General features: G+C 30.7%; 1 pseudogene; it reads left to right on the plus strand.

Moving 5' to 3' along the window:
* The window catches only part of LOC111086562, a 29990-nt pseudogene extending 14503 nt beyond the window's left edge, over window positions 1-15487 (plus strand).
* Window positions 15488-19095: the final 3608 nt, after the last annotated feature.

A 19095-nucleotide genomic window follows, 5' to 3' on the forward strand; every position in this document is an offset into this window, starting at 1 on the left:
ATATATATATATATATATATATATATATATACATATAAGAAATTACGAGATGAAAACATACTGAATTACCTTTTTATAGAAAATCCAAATTTTCTTCATGTTCTCATCTGACACAATATTCCAATTTTGTTCCTTGCTTTTGGTGTCTACTGCTGAGTTTTCAGAGCAACCATGACTCTACATATTTTTTTTTGGGTCAAAGCATGAATGGGGTGGTCCTACAAGTTTAATAAACAAAAGTGCTGAAATGGTTTTATCATCAACGAAGCTCTGGTTGGGGTGACAATCAAGTTCATCTGCAAAAACCCTCATTCACATTCACTGGAAGAAATAGGAATAGTACTCAGAGTATGTTTCAAATCCTGCAATTTTTCTGGAACCGTTTTTTCAATCAAATACTGACAAAATCCACAAATCATATCTCTTTCCTTTAGCTGAAGTCTTTGATAATTTTCTGACCTCCATCTCCCCAAATGTTAAATTAGCATCAACGTTTTCAGGCCAATGTTTTTTATCAAGTACGCATGCAAACTGTGCTATACCGCCATATTCACTATCAAGAAACATATTTTCGATTGATTTATTCAAGGTTCTGTAAAAAATTCCAGACTAATCGGAGAATCCTTTTTGCAATCTTTGTTGTGAAGTGAAACTCCTCAGAAGTGAAGATTTTTGGCAGCTTCGGCATTATTTTTATAATATGGGTCTGGAATCATTCATCTTTCTTCAAAAATATGTTATTTCATTGTTGACTCATTATTTAGAAACTTTCATTCCTGCCTTCGTTTCCACTCCAATAGATCGAATTTTATGGCAAGGTGTAAGCCAAGTTTATGTTTTTCTAATATTCAGCCAATCATACTTCTTGCAAAATTGATTTTTTTGATTGGCAGTCCAGTAGCTAGGCCAGTTGTTGTCAGATAGCTCGTGGACCAGGAACAGAAACTGTCACTGATGCCATTAATTCCTGTTCTTGGGTCATTTCCTCACTTATTCTTGCATTCTTATTCACAGAAGGTGAAAAAGAAATCTGCAATTCATTTCATTCTTATGTTGGGGGTGTTTTCTCAAGATGCAATAAAAACGATATACACTCCTGTTCACAATAAAATCAATGTATAATAGAAGAGAAATGCACACTTGCTGAAATTGGCATCACCACCTCGACTGAACATGTCAGACCAAAACGACTTATTCCCGAGACTCGCACGCATATTTTTATCTTGGCTGAGAAGATGCTTTGCGATTAATGACGTCAGTCATCTTCGTTCACTTTGTGACTTATTTTATTTGAATGAATGTACAGTCCAGACCTGCATACCAGTCAACTCGGCTTGTGGTCAGCTGTTTCTCAGTCTCAAATGGTCTCTTTGAACTCAGTATTGCATCCACCCAGGCCAGCTCTCATCTGCCACTGTCCAATTGAAACCTGTCAATCAAAGTGACGCCACTACCGTACATCGACTGATAGTGGCCACATCTTCTAGGTGTTAAAACCCGGTGACCATTGATGTTTGCTATTTATGGCATGCTAATCCTACCTGATGTTTCACACCTCATACTGCACTGATGATCACAAATACATGATCAAACAAACAGTATGTTTTCACACTCCTTTAAACTTTGTAATTTGTAACACTTCTAGTTCGGTGTCTTTTTGGTTTTCTTGTGAACAAAAGATTTGTTCAAAGGGGAAAATTCACGCATTCAATTACATTACTCTTTCAAGTTTTGTTACCTTTCTCTTCATTTTGCAGTATGAAAAATGGTGCCAGTATGCCGTACTGGTGCGTACCATCTCAAAAAAGCACTGTATATATATATATCTTTATATATGTATGTATATGTTGTATTTTGCACATGCTCTTTAATTCTTGAGCTTAAACAGCAAAGTGTAGAGCCCACATAACCAAGGCAACACCTTGGACACCTAAATTTGTAGATAATGTATGAGCGTTGCCTTTAGGGATCTGTCTTTAAATTATAAATAATTACATATGACTTAATGGTGTGAAAGCAATTCTAAACTTAATTTATGAATAAATGCTGTTATTCATAAGCACTTTAATCTTTTTAATTCTATTGCATGTTTGCCAGTAAAAGGTAGAATACAATAAACTATATCTATAGTTTCAACATGTTTACTGATCTCAGAAATGTACAGAACTTTTAATCAATTATTAAAATAATATTATCAATTAACTATACAGGAAAACAGTTTTTTGTAAAAAAGCATTATATTTTATACTTCATAGAAACCAAAAAAGGAAATAACTGTATTAAAGGCTTGATGAATTAAATTATTAATTAAATTATTCTTAAATTCAGAAAAGTAAAAAAACTGTCAAAATGAAAATATTGCCCAGCAAATGTTGGTTTATGGTAAATTTAGTTTCAAAACGTTTTCCTAAGTTAACTATCTTGGAATCTAAAAAAGGTAAAGTGTTAACAGTTTGGTCAATTGTAAATTTAATATTGTTGTGTTGACTGTTCAAGTAATTTTGAAATTCCTGAATATCAAGTATATCATCAATGTATCTACTGTAGTATAAAGGTTTAAGCTGTTTTCTAACCACCTTTTTTCTCAGATTCTCGTGTATTAAATTTAGTGTTATCATTTAAGATAGTTAAAGCTCTGTCCACATAATCTTTTTTATTCAAAATTACTATACTATTACCTTTGTCCAGTTTAAGAATTACTAAATTATCTAGTAAACTAAGATGTTTTATACCCACAAATTCATCTTTAGATACATTTTTTGAACTTTTATAGGGTCAAAACTATAATATCCTGAAAGCACTAAACCTGAAATTTCAGTAACTATATTATCAAATAAAACATTAATCTTCACTTATTGATATATATTTTAATTCCTGATTTTACAGTAACAAAAGAAAGACATTTACGGAATTTTGTTAAAAATTAAAAAATAAGGGTTAATTCTGGAAGCTATATATAACAAAATTAGGCCAGTTGGCTTTCATTATGGAATATTTTATGGGTTACCTAAAGTACATAAATTGTCCTATTAGACCAATTGTGTTATGTACAGGTACCTCCTCTTATAAATTAGCAAGTATTTTAGTGGGTTTCTTTGAATCTTATTTAACTAACGAATTTATGGTAACAAACAGTTATGAGTTTTCCAAAGATGTGTCTAAACTAGTCTGACAAATCTATCTGTATTGTTAGTCTAGACATTGAGTCATTATATACAAATTTACAATTAAAGGAAGTAAAAATTTAGGTAGTAATTTAATTTTTCAAAATTCTGATGTTATTAGGAACATAATTGTTTAAAAGCTCTGTACATTTCTAAAATCAGTAAACATGTTGAAATTAAAGGAATATTTTTGTATTCTACCTTTTACTGGCAAACGTGCAATAGAATTGAAGAAAACGATTAAAATGATTTTGAATAACAAAACTTATCCACAAATTAATTTTAGAATTGTTTTCAAACTGATATGTTGTGTATGTAATTATTTAGAATTTAAAGACAGGATCCCTAAAGGCATTGCTCTTATGTCATCTACAAATTTAGGTGTCCATTGTGCATCCTTGGCTATGTAAGATCTACAATTCATTGTTTAAGCTCAAGAATTAAAAATAATAAGTAAAATACAGTATATATATAATTAGTTGGTCATTCTTCATCAATGTTTGAAAGAGTGACATTGGAATTATACCCAACAAATTCACCATCTTGGGAATTGTGGTAAATGAAAAAGTGCTCTATCTAAAGAAAGCTTGTGGATACACAAGGTGCATCCTGAAATGAATTTAAATCAAACAATGTCATCTTTGCTTCTGAAACTATGATTTGATTATTGCCTGATGATGGTGGAGAACTGCATTATGTCAAACCTATTAAAGAAACTTACAGTACACATTTCTACAGCTCTTATGATTTTTATAGCAAGCCTAATATAGAAATAAATTTTTGTTGATTTGATTTTTACACCATTCTTAACTTTTAGTACCATTATAATTCTAAATGCACTTATTATAACAATACCAGAACTCTAATGAAATATATTTGCTTAGACATTTTGCTAATGGTGTTATAGAAATGACTACTTTAAAAATGAATTTAGCTCTCTACATATACAAAAAGTGCATTATACAAGATTATTATATTAAAAACTCATTTAATTATCATGAAACAAACCTCACATCATTAGGATAAATCATGTGTTCAAATAAATTTAGAAGTATACAGCTGCAGTTTTCTAAATACACGTACATGAATGTTTCTGAAATGTAGAAGATATATTTTCTGAATTACTTTTCGATCAAATCAATCTAAATTATTTCTACAGATCTTGAACCCAAAACTCCTGTACCTCCTACTGATATATCAGGTGAGTTTTTGTTTTACATTTCGTTAATCTGATTCAAATCACTCATTTTTTATTTTCCATGATTACCATAGAAAATATTTTTTCTGTAACATAGGTATGGATCAGATGTTAAAGTACTGTATTAATTGGAGGATGGTAATAAAATACCTACCTCATCTTATCAGTTATGTTATAGTTGTGATTATAAGTCTCTTTTCTTGGGAGCCATTTAATATGTAGTAATATCACTTATTCTCATTATATGGGAAGAAATTACTTCTCTTTCTAATAATTATAATATCTATTAGTTGAACAACTTGTATTTCTTTGTTCTTTAAAAATATATAAAATCGAAATATGCAGTACTTTACTGTTTTTTTTTAATTCATCAAAATGCCTACATTTGAGCAGTATTATCAGTATCTTAATTATATTTATATTTTACCTCTTTAACCTACACTAACAAAAATTATTTATTTTAGCCCTTAATTATTTACATATATAATAAATTGGGAGCATTATTATTTGGCTTGGGTCCAAATGGTGTTAGTTACATGAACATGAATGTTTCTAAAATGTAAAATATACAATTAATCTTTTAGCAATATAAATTTTTCTCCTTTTTAAATCAGTTTAGGCTAATATATCAATTTAAATTATCGTTCATTAAACTGATTGTAAATTAGTTAGTCACAATTTAAAAAATTAATGAAAATTATACATCTGTTTAACTGAATAACTGTTTCATTGTCTATTACTTGAAAATAATCAGAGTTTTATGAATCTTCACATGCTTTCTTAATCTGTTTCACATTAGTAATGTGCCTTGCTGATGGAATCCAAGTTTCAGTTCATCTTGATGGCTTTAATGGTGTTCTGTATGTCAAAGGACATAGTGAAAATCCTCAGTGTCGTCGCTTTGTTGCCAGCAATGACCAGCAGGCTGTTGATTTCAAAGTGTTGTTTAATACCTGTGGTTTAATCCACATCAATGTGAGTTCATATATCACTTGAAATGAGTTTAACACACAGCAGAATCTTATACATTGTAAATAGTTTAAAAAAAAATCAAGAGGGTTCTAAAACTGAATCACACATTTAACTAGCTTACTAATGTAGGAAGATACCTATGTGTCATTAACTTTAATGAAAAAGATACATAAGAATATGAGCATGCCAAACATATCAGCAGTAAACAAATCCAGAGGACAAATTAGTTTTTCTGAATTATTCTTGAAAGTTTTCTTGTTTTGTGAGGGATTTTGTATGAAAATAATATGACCCATAATTTTTCGAGTTTGTTCAAGTTAATACATAAGTATTTCATAGTTCATGAATAATTAGTAAATGAAAAAAAAAGTTAAAAATTCATAGAAGCTTCTGTTCTTTTTGGAATGACTAATATCTATTTTACTCCTACTGATCTCCACTTCTAAATCTGTATTTTTATATGTATTTTATTCAAGCTACTAAAATTACTACTTAATAGACTATAGTAGAGTAGTTTTGACTTTAATGGATTGTACATGCCTCTTCTATGTCTACACTGCCTAAAATATTCTTAATAGATTGTATATTTCTTACACAAACATTTATATATAAACTTGTGTAAATACACTAATAAACATGTGTTTTAATTATTGTAGGAATTATTTGTAAGACAGTTAGTTTTATCTTGTTTTCATTATTCATTAAAGAATACCATAAATAAAGAAAACTGTATTTGTTGAATAAAAGCTTAAGAATATAATCTGTGTAGATGATCTTTTAGAAGATGAGGACAATATTTTCTTTACTTCTTTAGGGAGAAGCTTCATTTATTCTAGTTATCCAAAAACACCCAAAGCTAGTCACCTTTCGTGCACGAGCATACCAAGTCAAGTGTGTTTACACCACTGGGGAGAAAACAATATCCTTGGGATTGAATGTCAGGTATTAAACATAAGTACATTTTTTCTCAGGAATTGTACTTAGTTTATTGTAGAAGTCTCTGTGAAAATGAAACATTATAATGATAAATAATTACTGCTAGTACTTGATTTTGATAAAGATTCTAGTTTCTGATACAGTACATTACTTTCTCTCACATAAATAGCTATTCTCATTCAGTGCTGCCTTCTATATGTCAAATCTTTTTGCACATGCCACGAGCATTGAAGCTCCCACCCATCAGGAATTGACTGATTTCAATACGTCTCGCATGTAAGTCATCATGCAACAAACCTCCACAAATAAGAGTGTAACATACTCTCTTGACGCATGTGATTCTCTCTATTCAATTCTACTGAACTATCACTTATCGTTTGGCAGTGCTCGTGTTGCAACGTTTAGTTTGTGCTCTCTTCCAGTGTTTCATTTTAATTTTTTTCCATATATTTGTGTTAATTTTTCTCAATAAGTTTACTCTTTATTATACAATAATGATATTTGTAACTTATTGAGTTATTCTAAAGTGGAATTATTTTATATTTCAACCCGGTTATGGGACTTATTACTTCATTACAAAAATTTTTATTTATTTCTGCCAAAACAGTTGTGTTTGGTTATTCATTTTGCATTATGAATTCTCTGTTACAACTTTGGAGGTTATATGTTCAATCAGCACATTTACACAGGCTTCATGTAGCGGACTCCACGGGAAGATTTTCGGCTTTACTTCATCAGGAGATTGATTGTCCAATGAGCTGACCTTTGTTGGGCCTCTCCTCGAGTTTGGAGGCCCACACATTTTGACATACAGTCTGCCGACTTTGGAAAATAAGTCATTATACTGTTCTGGTTTTTGAATAATTTTATTTTTAATATTATTATTATTTGTAATTATTTGAGTTCTGTTACATAAGTTTTGTTAGATTGGTTGATACTCATAGTTCAGTTCAGGTTAAAAAGTAGGCTTAGTTTCATCTTTTCACCTATCCCACTGATACCAGGGTTCTTTGTTATTTTAGGATTACCTGTAATTCATCTTAGTAGTATATCAGTCATTCGTTTAACTATATTGTTTTCTTCCATACATCATGTCTCATACATAGATTCTTCATCCACTTGCCCTGGCTGTCAATTCATTCAGACAGAATTACATCCAGTTTATAATGTTAGTTTTTTGTCCTACCATCAGTATTTTTCCCAAGATGTTTGTTGATCCATGTAACTCCTGTTCGGGTTTTTCTCTAGTAATCTTTATTGGCCAGCACAGATCTGGGTTTCTCGGCTCTTTAGATTTGATTTGTTTTCTTTGTTCTGGGTCATTTTTATTTGCCTACAATTTCATGACTCATGTGTAATATTCCTTTCGACTTTTTCGTTTCTAACCATCTTCCACATTTCTTCTTGGTCAGTTTACCTAAAACACATAAAGAATACTGTCCCCTAAGACCTATGATTTCTAACATGGGCTCTGTCACATACCAATTATCTAGATGGTTAACAGGACATCTATCCCCAGTTGTTAGCAAAATCTCGTCATTGCACATCCAAAACAGTTTAGATTTTGCAAACAAAATTTAAAACATTGACCTAAATAAAGGAAAAATGTTAAGTTTTGAAGTTTTATTTACCAACAAACAAGTTGAAGAATCCATAGAATTTCTTAAAAGAAAATTACCTGAATTGAACATATCTTTGCCTATTCCCATTGACACTTTTATTTCTCTTATCGAAACGTGTGTAAACAACAATGTATTTACCTGTCTTGGTCAGTATTTTAGACAAAAATATGGAATGGCCATGGGAAATCCACTGTCACCAATACTGTGCAACTTTTTCATGAAATATTTTGAAAACGAATTAGTTCCTTCCATAAACATAAACCTTTCAAAAATTCCATGGTTCCGATATGTTAATGATATATATTTTGTGTGGCTAAAAAAAGAAGTGATTTTGAAAGTGTTTTCGACAACCTTAATCAACTTCACTCAACTATCAAATTTAAAGTTGAATGGGAAAAGGATGACCAACTTCCTTTCTTGGATGTTTTGATAATCAGAAAAAACACAAAACCAGTCCTCTCAGTATACTGTAAACCGACAAATTCTTTAAGTTATGTTCACTCCTTTTCGTTTCACCATAAACAGGTCAAAACATTTGTTATTTCTTCATTTTTTCTTAGAGCATATAGAATGTGCCACCCGACAATGATTGAACATGAAATTAAAAATATCTTTTCAATTTTCAAAGAACTACATTTTCTATCTCGTTTCATTACAAATTGCCATCTCAAAGCGAGAAAAACCTTGTTCTGTAAAGATAAAGAAAGATCAACCAATGATAATGTGAAACCACTTTATATTGAACCCTTTGAGGAAATATTAAGGAAGAATAACTTTAGAATTATATCCAAATATCCAAAATAACTTAACTTCAAACAGAAAAACATCTAAGGATAAAAAAACAAGGCATTTATATTATACCATGCCAATCCTGTGAGAAAGGTTATGTAGGTTAAACCGGAAGAAGTGTTGACACAAGAGTTTCTGAACATAAAAAAAAAGGCTATAAAATATGGAAACCAAAACAATGCAATTTTTCTTCATACGAGATATTAGGGCCATCAAATTGATTGGAAATCAACAAGAATTTTATACAAAAAGGATAACTACATTAAAAGAAGAATCGTCGAAAGTTGCTTAATCAAAAGCTTGCCTAATTTCAACACCTCCCAAGGTCACTTTAAACTTAACTTCCTGTGTCTTTAAGAGAATTCCAAGATCAGGGGTCATGTAGACATTTGTTGACCAGATTTTTTTCCTGCCAGAAGACAACATGAGACTGAAGAGGACGTATGAATGTGTCAAAACTAGTTTCTCTAATATCAGACTTTTGACAGTTTATTCTATCTACTGTAGTTTTTCACTAATTGCTATACACAATATTGTGTTATTTTATTATTATTACCTTTTTCAATACTGGGTGAATAGTCTACTTGGTACAGAAATGGTGCGGTTTCCCTTGTATGATCTTCAACTCCAAAGATCCCCTATTTAGGAGTGTCCTTTGGATGCTTCTTTCTTTCCCTTGCACCAGTCCCTCCACCTGCTCAATGTGGGATTCTAGCTAGTTATGTGAGAAGACGTAATGTACTATATCAGAAGTCATAATTTTCCTATACTGAAAATGTATTTCTGATTGGTACTTACCTCCTCTCACCCTTCCTCCCCATTGAAAACTGGTGTTTCCATTTTCTCCTAAAATTCGAAGTGATAGTGTGGTAGTACTGAATAGAGGGAGTCACAATAAGTGTCACACTCTTGTTGGTGGAGGTTTGTTGCATGATGATTTGCATGCAATATGCATTGGAATCAATAAATTCCAGATGGTTGGAAGCTTCAAGGATTGTGGAATGCACAAAAAACATTTGCAGCACTGAACGAGAATAGCTATTTATTGAGCGGAGGTAAGTACCTATTGTATATACATATTCAGTATAGGAAAATTATAACTTCAACTTATTTGTTTTAGTCAAACAAATAGTCCAGCAATCATTCTAGAAATTTGAGGAAAAGGAGGTTACCACCTACCTAGATGTTATCAAATGTAGTTATATTAGACATTCCAAACATGAGAAAGGTATCTTGGATTCAACCTTGAGTATACTTTTCTAGGTCATAATATATATCTATTCCACAAAGTTCACCACAAAAATTCAAAACAGTTTATAATATAACATAATTTTACTCAACCACAGCATGATAACCACTTCAGGAACTATTGCCAATACTGGACCCCCTCCATCGTGTAAAATGAGCATAGTTCAGGGTAATGGAGAGGAAATTACATCAGCTGAGGTTGGAGATGACCTCTTGCTACGTGTCGATATCCAGCCAGATTGTGAGTATTAACAAAGCCAATGTTTTATTTGTGCTACTTGGTATTCTAATAAATGAAAAAATGAATTTTTTTGACATTACACAACAAACAAACGTTACATATTTCTACATCAAACTCGTTTAGAATGCAAGCATACTGAATGGCTAAACTATTAAAGAGAAATATTTTGTAACTGATTGGAACTTTTATGCTCATTTTAAAAATGTTTATGCATTGTTCTCTGATCTAATCTAGATAATTATAATTCTGATAAGAGTTGGCACACAGGATCACACACACAAAAGGTGCAAAGAATTTTAAAAAAGACCCAAAATTCAAGTGCTTTTGATTAGTCGACTATTCTTCTTAAGAAAAATAATGGGTGATGGTTAATGAGTGCAATATAATATATAGGAAATAATCATCACCCTTTATTTTCTTGAAGAAGAATAGTCAACTAATCGAAAGCGTTCACGTTTTGGGTCTTTTTTTTTTCAAATCCAAATAATTACAGGTACTGATATTCGTGTGTATGGTAAATTGTTGAAATAAAAAATTAGAAGGAATTAACTTATAATAAATGCCCAAATTGTTCTATTTGCCTCTTTTTCTTAAACTTGAAATGTTTTTTTACTAGACATCTATGGGGGATTTGCTAGGAGCTGTGTAGCTAAGACAATGGGTGATGATGAGGATAGAGAGTATCAAGTAACTGATGAAAATGGATGTGCAACAGATCCAGCTGTATTTGGAAACTGGATAGTTGACCCAGATACGAAACTGGTGGAAGCTCACTTAATGCTTTTAAGTTTCCCACCAGTAACAACATACGCTTCCAGTGTAATATACGTGTTTGCTTTGGATCATGCCCTCCGGTAATTTTATTTTATTGTCTTTTTAATAACATATGTTTAATAACATATGGGTTAGTAAACATATCTTCAAAGATATTGACGTCAATGCAAACCTGAACTGAATATTATTATCCAGACTAACTGTTCAAAATTTATTGTGTGATCAAGTCATTGTAAAACAGACAAAGGCTGTGAAGATGTTGTAGTTTAATTGACCAACTAAATTATCCATCATGTTACTATGTCAATAGGTATGCAACTTGTATTTTCTATACTTTTCCAAAATTCCCCTTACACAAAAAATAGTTGTAGTTCATATATAAAGTTGGGTGGAGATGTATCTTGTCTCAATTCTAAGAGTGTGAACAGGTAGTTGTATAATGTGATTAACCTGTATAGAAAATTTGATGTTATCACCACTTTAGTTAACCCTTGGAATTAATTGACATACAGTAGAAAAACATAACACTTTATGATAAGTGCAGAAAATACTCTAAAATCAAATACTGCTCAAAATTTACTGTTTATTACACTTATATCAATAAAAATAACAAAGGAATTATCAACAGTTTTAATTATAAAAATATTACTTTTATATATATTGTAGGCTCATCTGCCCCTCATTGGCTTAGCAGTAAGTCTGGGGCTCACTCTCACTCTGCTAAAAACCAGGTTTTGCTACTCATGGGTGGTCAGAGCACAGATAGCACATCATGTGGCTTTGTAGTTAACAACAAACAAACAAACAAACATGGGCTCATCTATACATCTGATGAGTGCATTGTAAAGTTTAAAAAAGAAGTTTCTAAATGAAATCTGTAAACAATTGTATTGTGATAAAAAATATGACTCATAAATACTTCATTGTTATTGGAATATTGTAATATTTTTTGCATCAATTTTAGGAGATATAAAATTACTTGCATCTAGAATCCTTTGGTGAGAACTTGTAACGTTATTTTATTACTCATTGTTTTTCATTTGAATGTAAGGCAAGGTACATTATTAACACAAAGCACTTGCATTTCCTGAGATTCACCTAATATATATATATACGTTAATAGATGTATAATAAAGTTAAATGAAAAGGTCATTTAACAGTTATAATTATCTTAGAGTGAAAAAAATGTATTTTCAATAGATAGTTATCCTAGGTAGCACAACAATTTTGTAAACCAAAATCAGATCATTGAACTACACTAACCCTGTTTTTCTTATAAAATAATTCAGGATTTGAAATTTACCATCTCAAAGTGGCAATTCTTGTAGAGATTACCAGGATTTTATACATCTTGTTCTAATTCTATGAAGGTGATACCACAATTTTTTAAAGGGTTGTAATTATCTGTTCTTGTAAATCTTTGTTTTGAGAGAAAAGTTCATGGTCACAAACTTTTAACAGAAAAAGTTAGAAGAAAAACATGACAATGATCAGTTTAAGTTCTATTGTATAGTTGCCAGGGCTTGTAAGATATTCAGTGATGGGCATCGTGATGCCATAACTTGAATATTCAACATCATTTTTGTTTTCCTGTTGCATAGTCTTTACAGGTAATATGAATGTAATCATCTTGTTTTAAAGAAAAACAATATCTGATCACATACTATAAAACTTGTCTTTGACATTAATTCAGAATGAAATGCTATTGTAAATTAATACATCTTCATTCATAAGCTATGAGAAAAGACTTTTTCTGTTATCACCATTTTAGGTAAGCTGTAATGGTGTGACAGCATTTGGAAAAAGACGTAAAAGAGAGGCACCAACTGAAAAGTTTACCTTGGGGGAAACCTTCCAGGAAGGGGCACTGAGAGAGGAAATTCAAGTTTATTCTAATGCCATTCTTACAATGGATCCTAAAAATGAAAAAGTTGTTAACTCGATTGATGGTAGGTAGATTACATGAAGAAACATTGATTTTTTGAAATTCTTAAACTTGTGAAAAACAAAGAAATATCTCTCATTTCTAACCATATATATCCTGTTATGCACTTAATAGATGCTTCTCACACACTTAAAAACTATTGACTTTGGTAAGATTGTTTTGCAAAGAGTGGGCTTGATACCTAATTTTGTAGTCATTATTAAAATCTTATATCTGTTTTATTTAAAAAGGACGATTTGTGCATCTTATTTTTATGTTTTGAGATTACAAAACATTCTTCATTATATTAAATAGTAGTACCTCTTCATACAATATATCATCATGCCTGCTGAAAATCACAATACAATAAAAGTATATGAAGCTTTCTCTGTGTTACTTTTATGTATTGTGTGGGGTAATATGTTAGGAGATACAAATGTCCAATTTATGAATAATGCTTAATTGAAAATTATGGAACTTTTTTTTCAGAAAAAAAATATGTGTATATTATTCGTGTGTAGATTTGTAAACTGTATTTATCACAAGTACAATACTGCTTCATTATCAAGTAAGTAATGCATAAGTGTATGTTTAGTGCTTCAGATTTGTAGTAAGAAGTTTGTAAGATTGGGGCTTGCTTGCAACATATTTAACTCCTTGAACAACACACTTTACCCCAGTTGTTTCAGTCTACTCAGCTCTGTGATGGGTAGCTCAGATTAACCTGCAACAGACTGGCATCCCATCCTTTCATCTAAGCATGGGATGGATGTAACTTTGGCTTGATGTGTTTAAAACATGCTTAATGTTTATTACTAAATGACTGTACTAAGGGCTTGTCTTTATATTCTTTTTTTAAGAATAATATTATAGCAATATTAAGTGTAAAAAATTATCATAATAAATAGCCTGTAGTATACAGTTAATTATTATTTAAATGGTAGGCAACAGTTTATTGAAATGAAGAAATACTTTTACCATTACATAATTTCTGTTTTTTTTTTGAGTTTCTACTAAATGTTTTTTCTTATTTTCTTTCAGAGCCAACAATTGCCAAAATCCAAAATGTCTGTATCCCACGATTAGGGTTTACCATTTCTCTGATCATCACAGGATTATTCACTCTTATGGCTGTAGCTATTTCTATTTCTTGTTGGCTAATGGCTAACAGAAAAAGTTCCAAAAAGACTGATGAACCTTTACCTCATCCAGTAGACTTTCCTAACCCATTATACACCTCTCCAGAACCATTAATAGCTGAACCTACTCCTGATTATTTTTCTGAATCTTCACATAGGTTTTAACTAAGAAGAGAACTTCTGAAAACTTATAACAACAATAAATTTTGCTCTAGGCTTGTGTAAACAGAAAAAGTGGCAATTTCTGCTTAAATTACATTCCTCTTTGAAATATTTGTGTTCATTCTTAAATTAACTACAGCCTGAGCATAGTTAAGGAAATTGTTATATTTTTTTCAGTGATTTATAGTATGTTTAAAATTATTGGACTTGGTGCTAAATCCTAAAAGTCTAAGAGTTGGGCTGATTTTCATATGTTTTACATTGTACTATATATTTATATATTATACATTACTGTATGCATAAAGGTGGGTGTTGTGGACTCAGGTGGAGGGCAGATAAATGGTTGAATTACTAATAGTCAAAGCTCTCTTTTCTGAAGTTTTCTAAATTACACATAGGGGTGTAACTCTTCCCTGTGCTGTGCCAAAATTAGCAAATTCTTCTGTGCACCTCACCAACATGGCACAGATTAACTTGGAAGACCTAAATTATTCTGAAGAAAACAGAGCTTTTGGCACTTATGATACACATTCTTGTCTGATTTAAGTTGGAAAATGTAAATGTTTCAGTAATCGATATAAAAACTTTGCTGATTAGGAATATAGAATAATAAAGTTAGCTTTTTCAAATGTAATTTGGCTCAGTGCCTCAGTTGTTAGCTGCATATGAGGCTTATGAAAATAATGTTGTGGTTTCTGGTGTTTTATGGGGGATGGGAAAGGGCACTGATATAGGTCCTCAGTTGCTTATTCAACTTGTGCCTGCAGTTAAATTACATTTGATGCCAGCTATTTTTGTACCAATATTTGTATTCTTTTGTTAGTTAATTAATTTATACAAATTTTTGTTTTGTATATGTTTGTTCAGTGTCTGCTTTTATTATCTGTACTTTACAGGGTTGGTGACTTATGCAACAATTTCATTAAAAATGATTATATCGTAGCATCCAGTTCCATAGTTTACTTCAGGTAGTTATTGCATCGCATTTAGACATTTTATTTCCATTTTCTGAAACAAAATATTGCCAGAAAGTCTGTGTTAAAGGCATTTTATCCTCCAAAATTCAAAACAGTTTTTTAAATATGAATTTTATATCATTGAATATACAGTTACTCCAACTTATGTCAAGTAATTTAACTTTATTGTTTTTAACATTGTACTTTCATTTTGACATGAACTGGTGGAAAACCATGTGACAAATTACAAACATTCTGCAGTCACATTCATTGACTGTGAAATAAGTATAATAACCTGTTTAATTGTGGGCTTTTGTTCTGTGTGATTTGTATTGGTCAAGAATAAAGGATTTCTTTATTGATTTACTTGAAGATCATTTTTATTTTTCCTAGTATCCAGAAAAGATAAAAAAATGTAATTATGTTATGCAACCAAATGTATTCTTGGGAGGTGATATGAATATTCATCAGTATTAAGTTTCAATGTGATAATTTTCAGTACTTGATCTGCATCATGTTAGCTCTTATTTATATATCCTAGAGATTTTGAATACTTTTTACTTACTTTACAATTCATATGTGACTTTTAACTGAAATAGATTAATATTCTAGTAAGTAAAATGCTATATATATAGGAATTCATTGAATTCTAACCTTTTCATAAGTAATGACTACTGATGCAAAGGTTAGAATTTTTTTTCCACAGACAGCATTACTCGTCCAAAGGAACCATTGATTTTGAAATATATAAATATCTCACTAGCTGAGACACTACCAATAAGTAAAATTATATAGGTATGAAAGAGAGAGAGAGTAAAAAAAATACTTGAGAAATATGTAGAATTTGAAAAGGTTCCTATAACTCAAGTTCTTGGAATACATTATACATGATATTTACACTTACATAGATAGATATAAAAAATCTTGTATTTTATAGCATAATTAAATGTAGCATTTAGTGGATGTAGTCAATGAAAATCAACTGGGCCTGAATTAAGGTAATTACAAAAGCAAAAATTGTGGTAATCAAAGTTAGACCAAGCACCAAGTTATCTTCAACAACTACAAATTCAAATGCATGATAAAACAGATGGATGTAATAATGAAATGAAAGAAATGGTAATAGTTTAAAATAAAATGTTTATTATTGAAGGTGAACTGAAGGATGGCTAATCTTCAAGTGGAAAGAGATAAAAAAAATTAGTAAATATGCTGTATTTAAACAAATAAAGTAAAAAACTTTCACTGATGGATGATTGATAATTAGCTTAATCAGGATCAGTATGCATCCAATCAGTACCAATGGCAGTAGAAAAACAAAATAAGACAGAGATGGAACTTCACTAGCAAGTCTTGGCAAGATTCTGTCTTAAAGCTGTGTTCACAAAACACCTTCTCTCTGTAGTGAATCTAAAATTATCTCTGTACCTTGTGAGAGTCATAAAGCAATTCTCTATACAGAAGGTAAAGTAGGATACAATACAACTATCCCATGAAACAGTAGATAGATTCCATGGACAGACCTGCTACGGAAAGTAACATCTCATGCTGAATTTAGAACTTAAAAAAAAATATATTTTGCACATATAAAACAAACACCATGGGAGAGTATAGTATGTCGTATTTGTAACCACTCCACATGTACTTCTTTATAAAGCAAACAAACCAATTACAATGTCTTCCCTGTGAAATATTTCGGGAAGCTCTTCTCTATTGTAGCAAGGTATTTCATTTTATGTTATGTATTTGCAAAATGGAAAAAAATCAAATATTTAAACATAAAAATCAATATGAAAAATCTATTTTACTAATGAGATTGAAATATTAAAGGTTAAAGCATTACCAATGTGAAAAATTTGTCATTGACTATACCTTCCATATAGCATCCTTTATCTTATGCTTTTCAGCTAATCTTGAACTTGACCATAAATGGAGGTTTGAGGACCTAGTGTGTGGGAAGTCAAGTGTACTAATTTGTTTCAGACAAGTGATAGAAAGTTGAATAAAGTAATACTTTATTCACTGAAGAATGATGAACTAAATGAAGGCTTATAATTCTGAACAAAGGATTATTGAATTGTGGGTTGGCTTAAGATAAAAAAAAGCTCTTTTATTTAAATAAGAAATATAAATAAATAAAAATTTTATTTAACGAAAATTAATTAAAATAAAGTTTATTGATAAATATGTTACAGGTATATCTTAATATTTGCACAGTCATCAAGTATTAAGGCAAGGACGAGATTTCACATACAAATCTTGATTCTCTCAAGACAGAAACAATTATACATGTATGTGAAAATGCCAAAATTGCATTTGCAATTCATTTTCTCTATGTAGATGACCAATTAGCAAATTTGATCACAGAGAATCCCAAATGTAACTGATCCATTTTCACAGTTATAGAACTACCCAACATACACGAGATAAAGTAAGAATACAATACAACTATACCATGAAACAGAAGGTAGTCTCCATGTACAGATCTCACTGTAAAAAACAACACCTAGGGTTGAATTATAAGCATAACCTTGACCAGTTTTTATTTGCTCTGAATTAAAATCTTCGGAAATTGTTAATGTTTTATAATTGTATATTATATAAAAGTGAACTATTTACATACCAAAACATTCTTCTATCCCTTATTTCATGCTGCCTTAGATTTAAAATTTACAACATACTCTTGTATAATTGCTTGAAAAGTCACAATCTCAGTCTGACTAGATGCAAGAATGACACAAGATACACAATGGAGTAAAGCACTAAATGAACCACCCTTAAATATGACTTCCAGATATTCATCTACCACACAGCCATTATTCAAATGTGTGACATCTAACAATATAAAATTATATACTAAAAGCTTTTAAAGGCATGAGAAAAACCAACAGTAGGAAATACAATATACTTCTTTTACACATTATAAAATGAAAATTCTGAACAAATACATAAAATAACAAGAACAAAGGTGAATTTTAAAGACAAAAACTGTGGCAGGTATTTAGTTTTTAAAGGAAAGATGAAATTTCCCAAACTGGGGTGTTCAGGGATATTAATATCCCTCTTTGCCCCGCTCGTGAGAAAGAAAATTTTTCTAAGATCCTGGGGTTAAAAGAAATTTCAGAGTTAATTCACATCTGCTAATTGGTTGGTGTGGGGATTTGGCAGATGTCCAAAAGTGGAATATTTAAATGATTGATGCGCTTAAGGCATGGAGTATTGTTGGAAGGGTTCAGGGTCATGACCCCTTCCCCCAAGAAAAAATAATATTTGGGCACAAAATCTTGTTATCTAGTGTATTCCATAAGTATTTTTTGTCACTTGTTTTGTGGTATGTTTTATAATATTCATATTATTGTAAAAGTTGCTCTCAAAACTTTTATTGAAGAAGCATGCAACAGTATATCTTATAAACATGTCTAAAATGCACCAGATTGCTTGCAAGTAAAAATATATCTGATGAACAAGCTTCTTTTAATTGTTATGGTATATAGTACCTTATGGTGGTGAAGCATGATCTCTGCATCAGGGTTTTTCTCTTTGTTCTTATGTTCTATTTCTTTATTCTTACTGGAAAGTTATATAGGACCAGTAAAGAAATATTTTATTGTTTTTATTGCAAATTAATGTCACATAAAGCTTCTTTTTTAATATCCATAATCAATATGCTGTTGCTTTCTTAGTACAAAGCTACACAATGAGCTATCTGTACTATGGGGAATCAAACCCTGAATTTTAGCATTGTAAGTCTGTAAACTTACTGCTAACCCACCAGGACACTTTCCAAAATCTTCTGAAAAAGTTGATAAATTTCTATACAGTGCCAAGAAAATTAAAGATTAAAATAAACATAATATGTAATTCAGATTTCTTTAAATAGGAGTATTTTTGAATAATGTTTCATATTTTAAAAACTATTATATATTATAACATTGATAAATCTGCAGACATCTATTGTATTCTATAGTTT

This window comes from Limulus polyphemus, unplaced genomic scaffold (genome assembly GCF_000517525.1).
Source record: "Limulus polyphemus unplaced genomic scaffold, Limulus_polyphemus-2.1.2 Scaffold1196, whole genome shotgun sequence".
In the NCBI taxonomy this organism is placed as follows: Eukaryota; Metazoa; Arthropoda; class Merostomata; order Xiphosura; family Limulidae; genus Limulus; species Limulus polyphemus.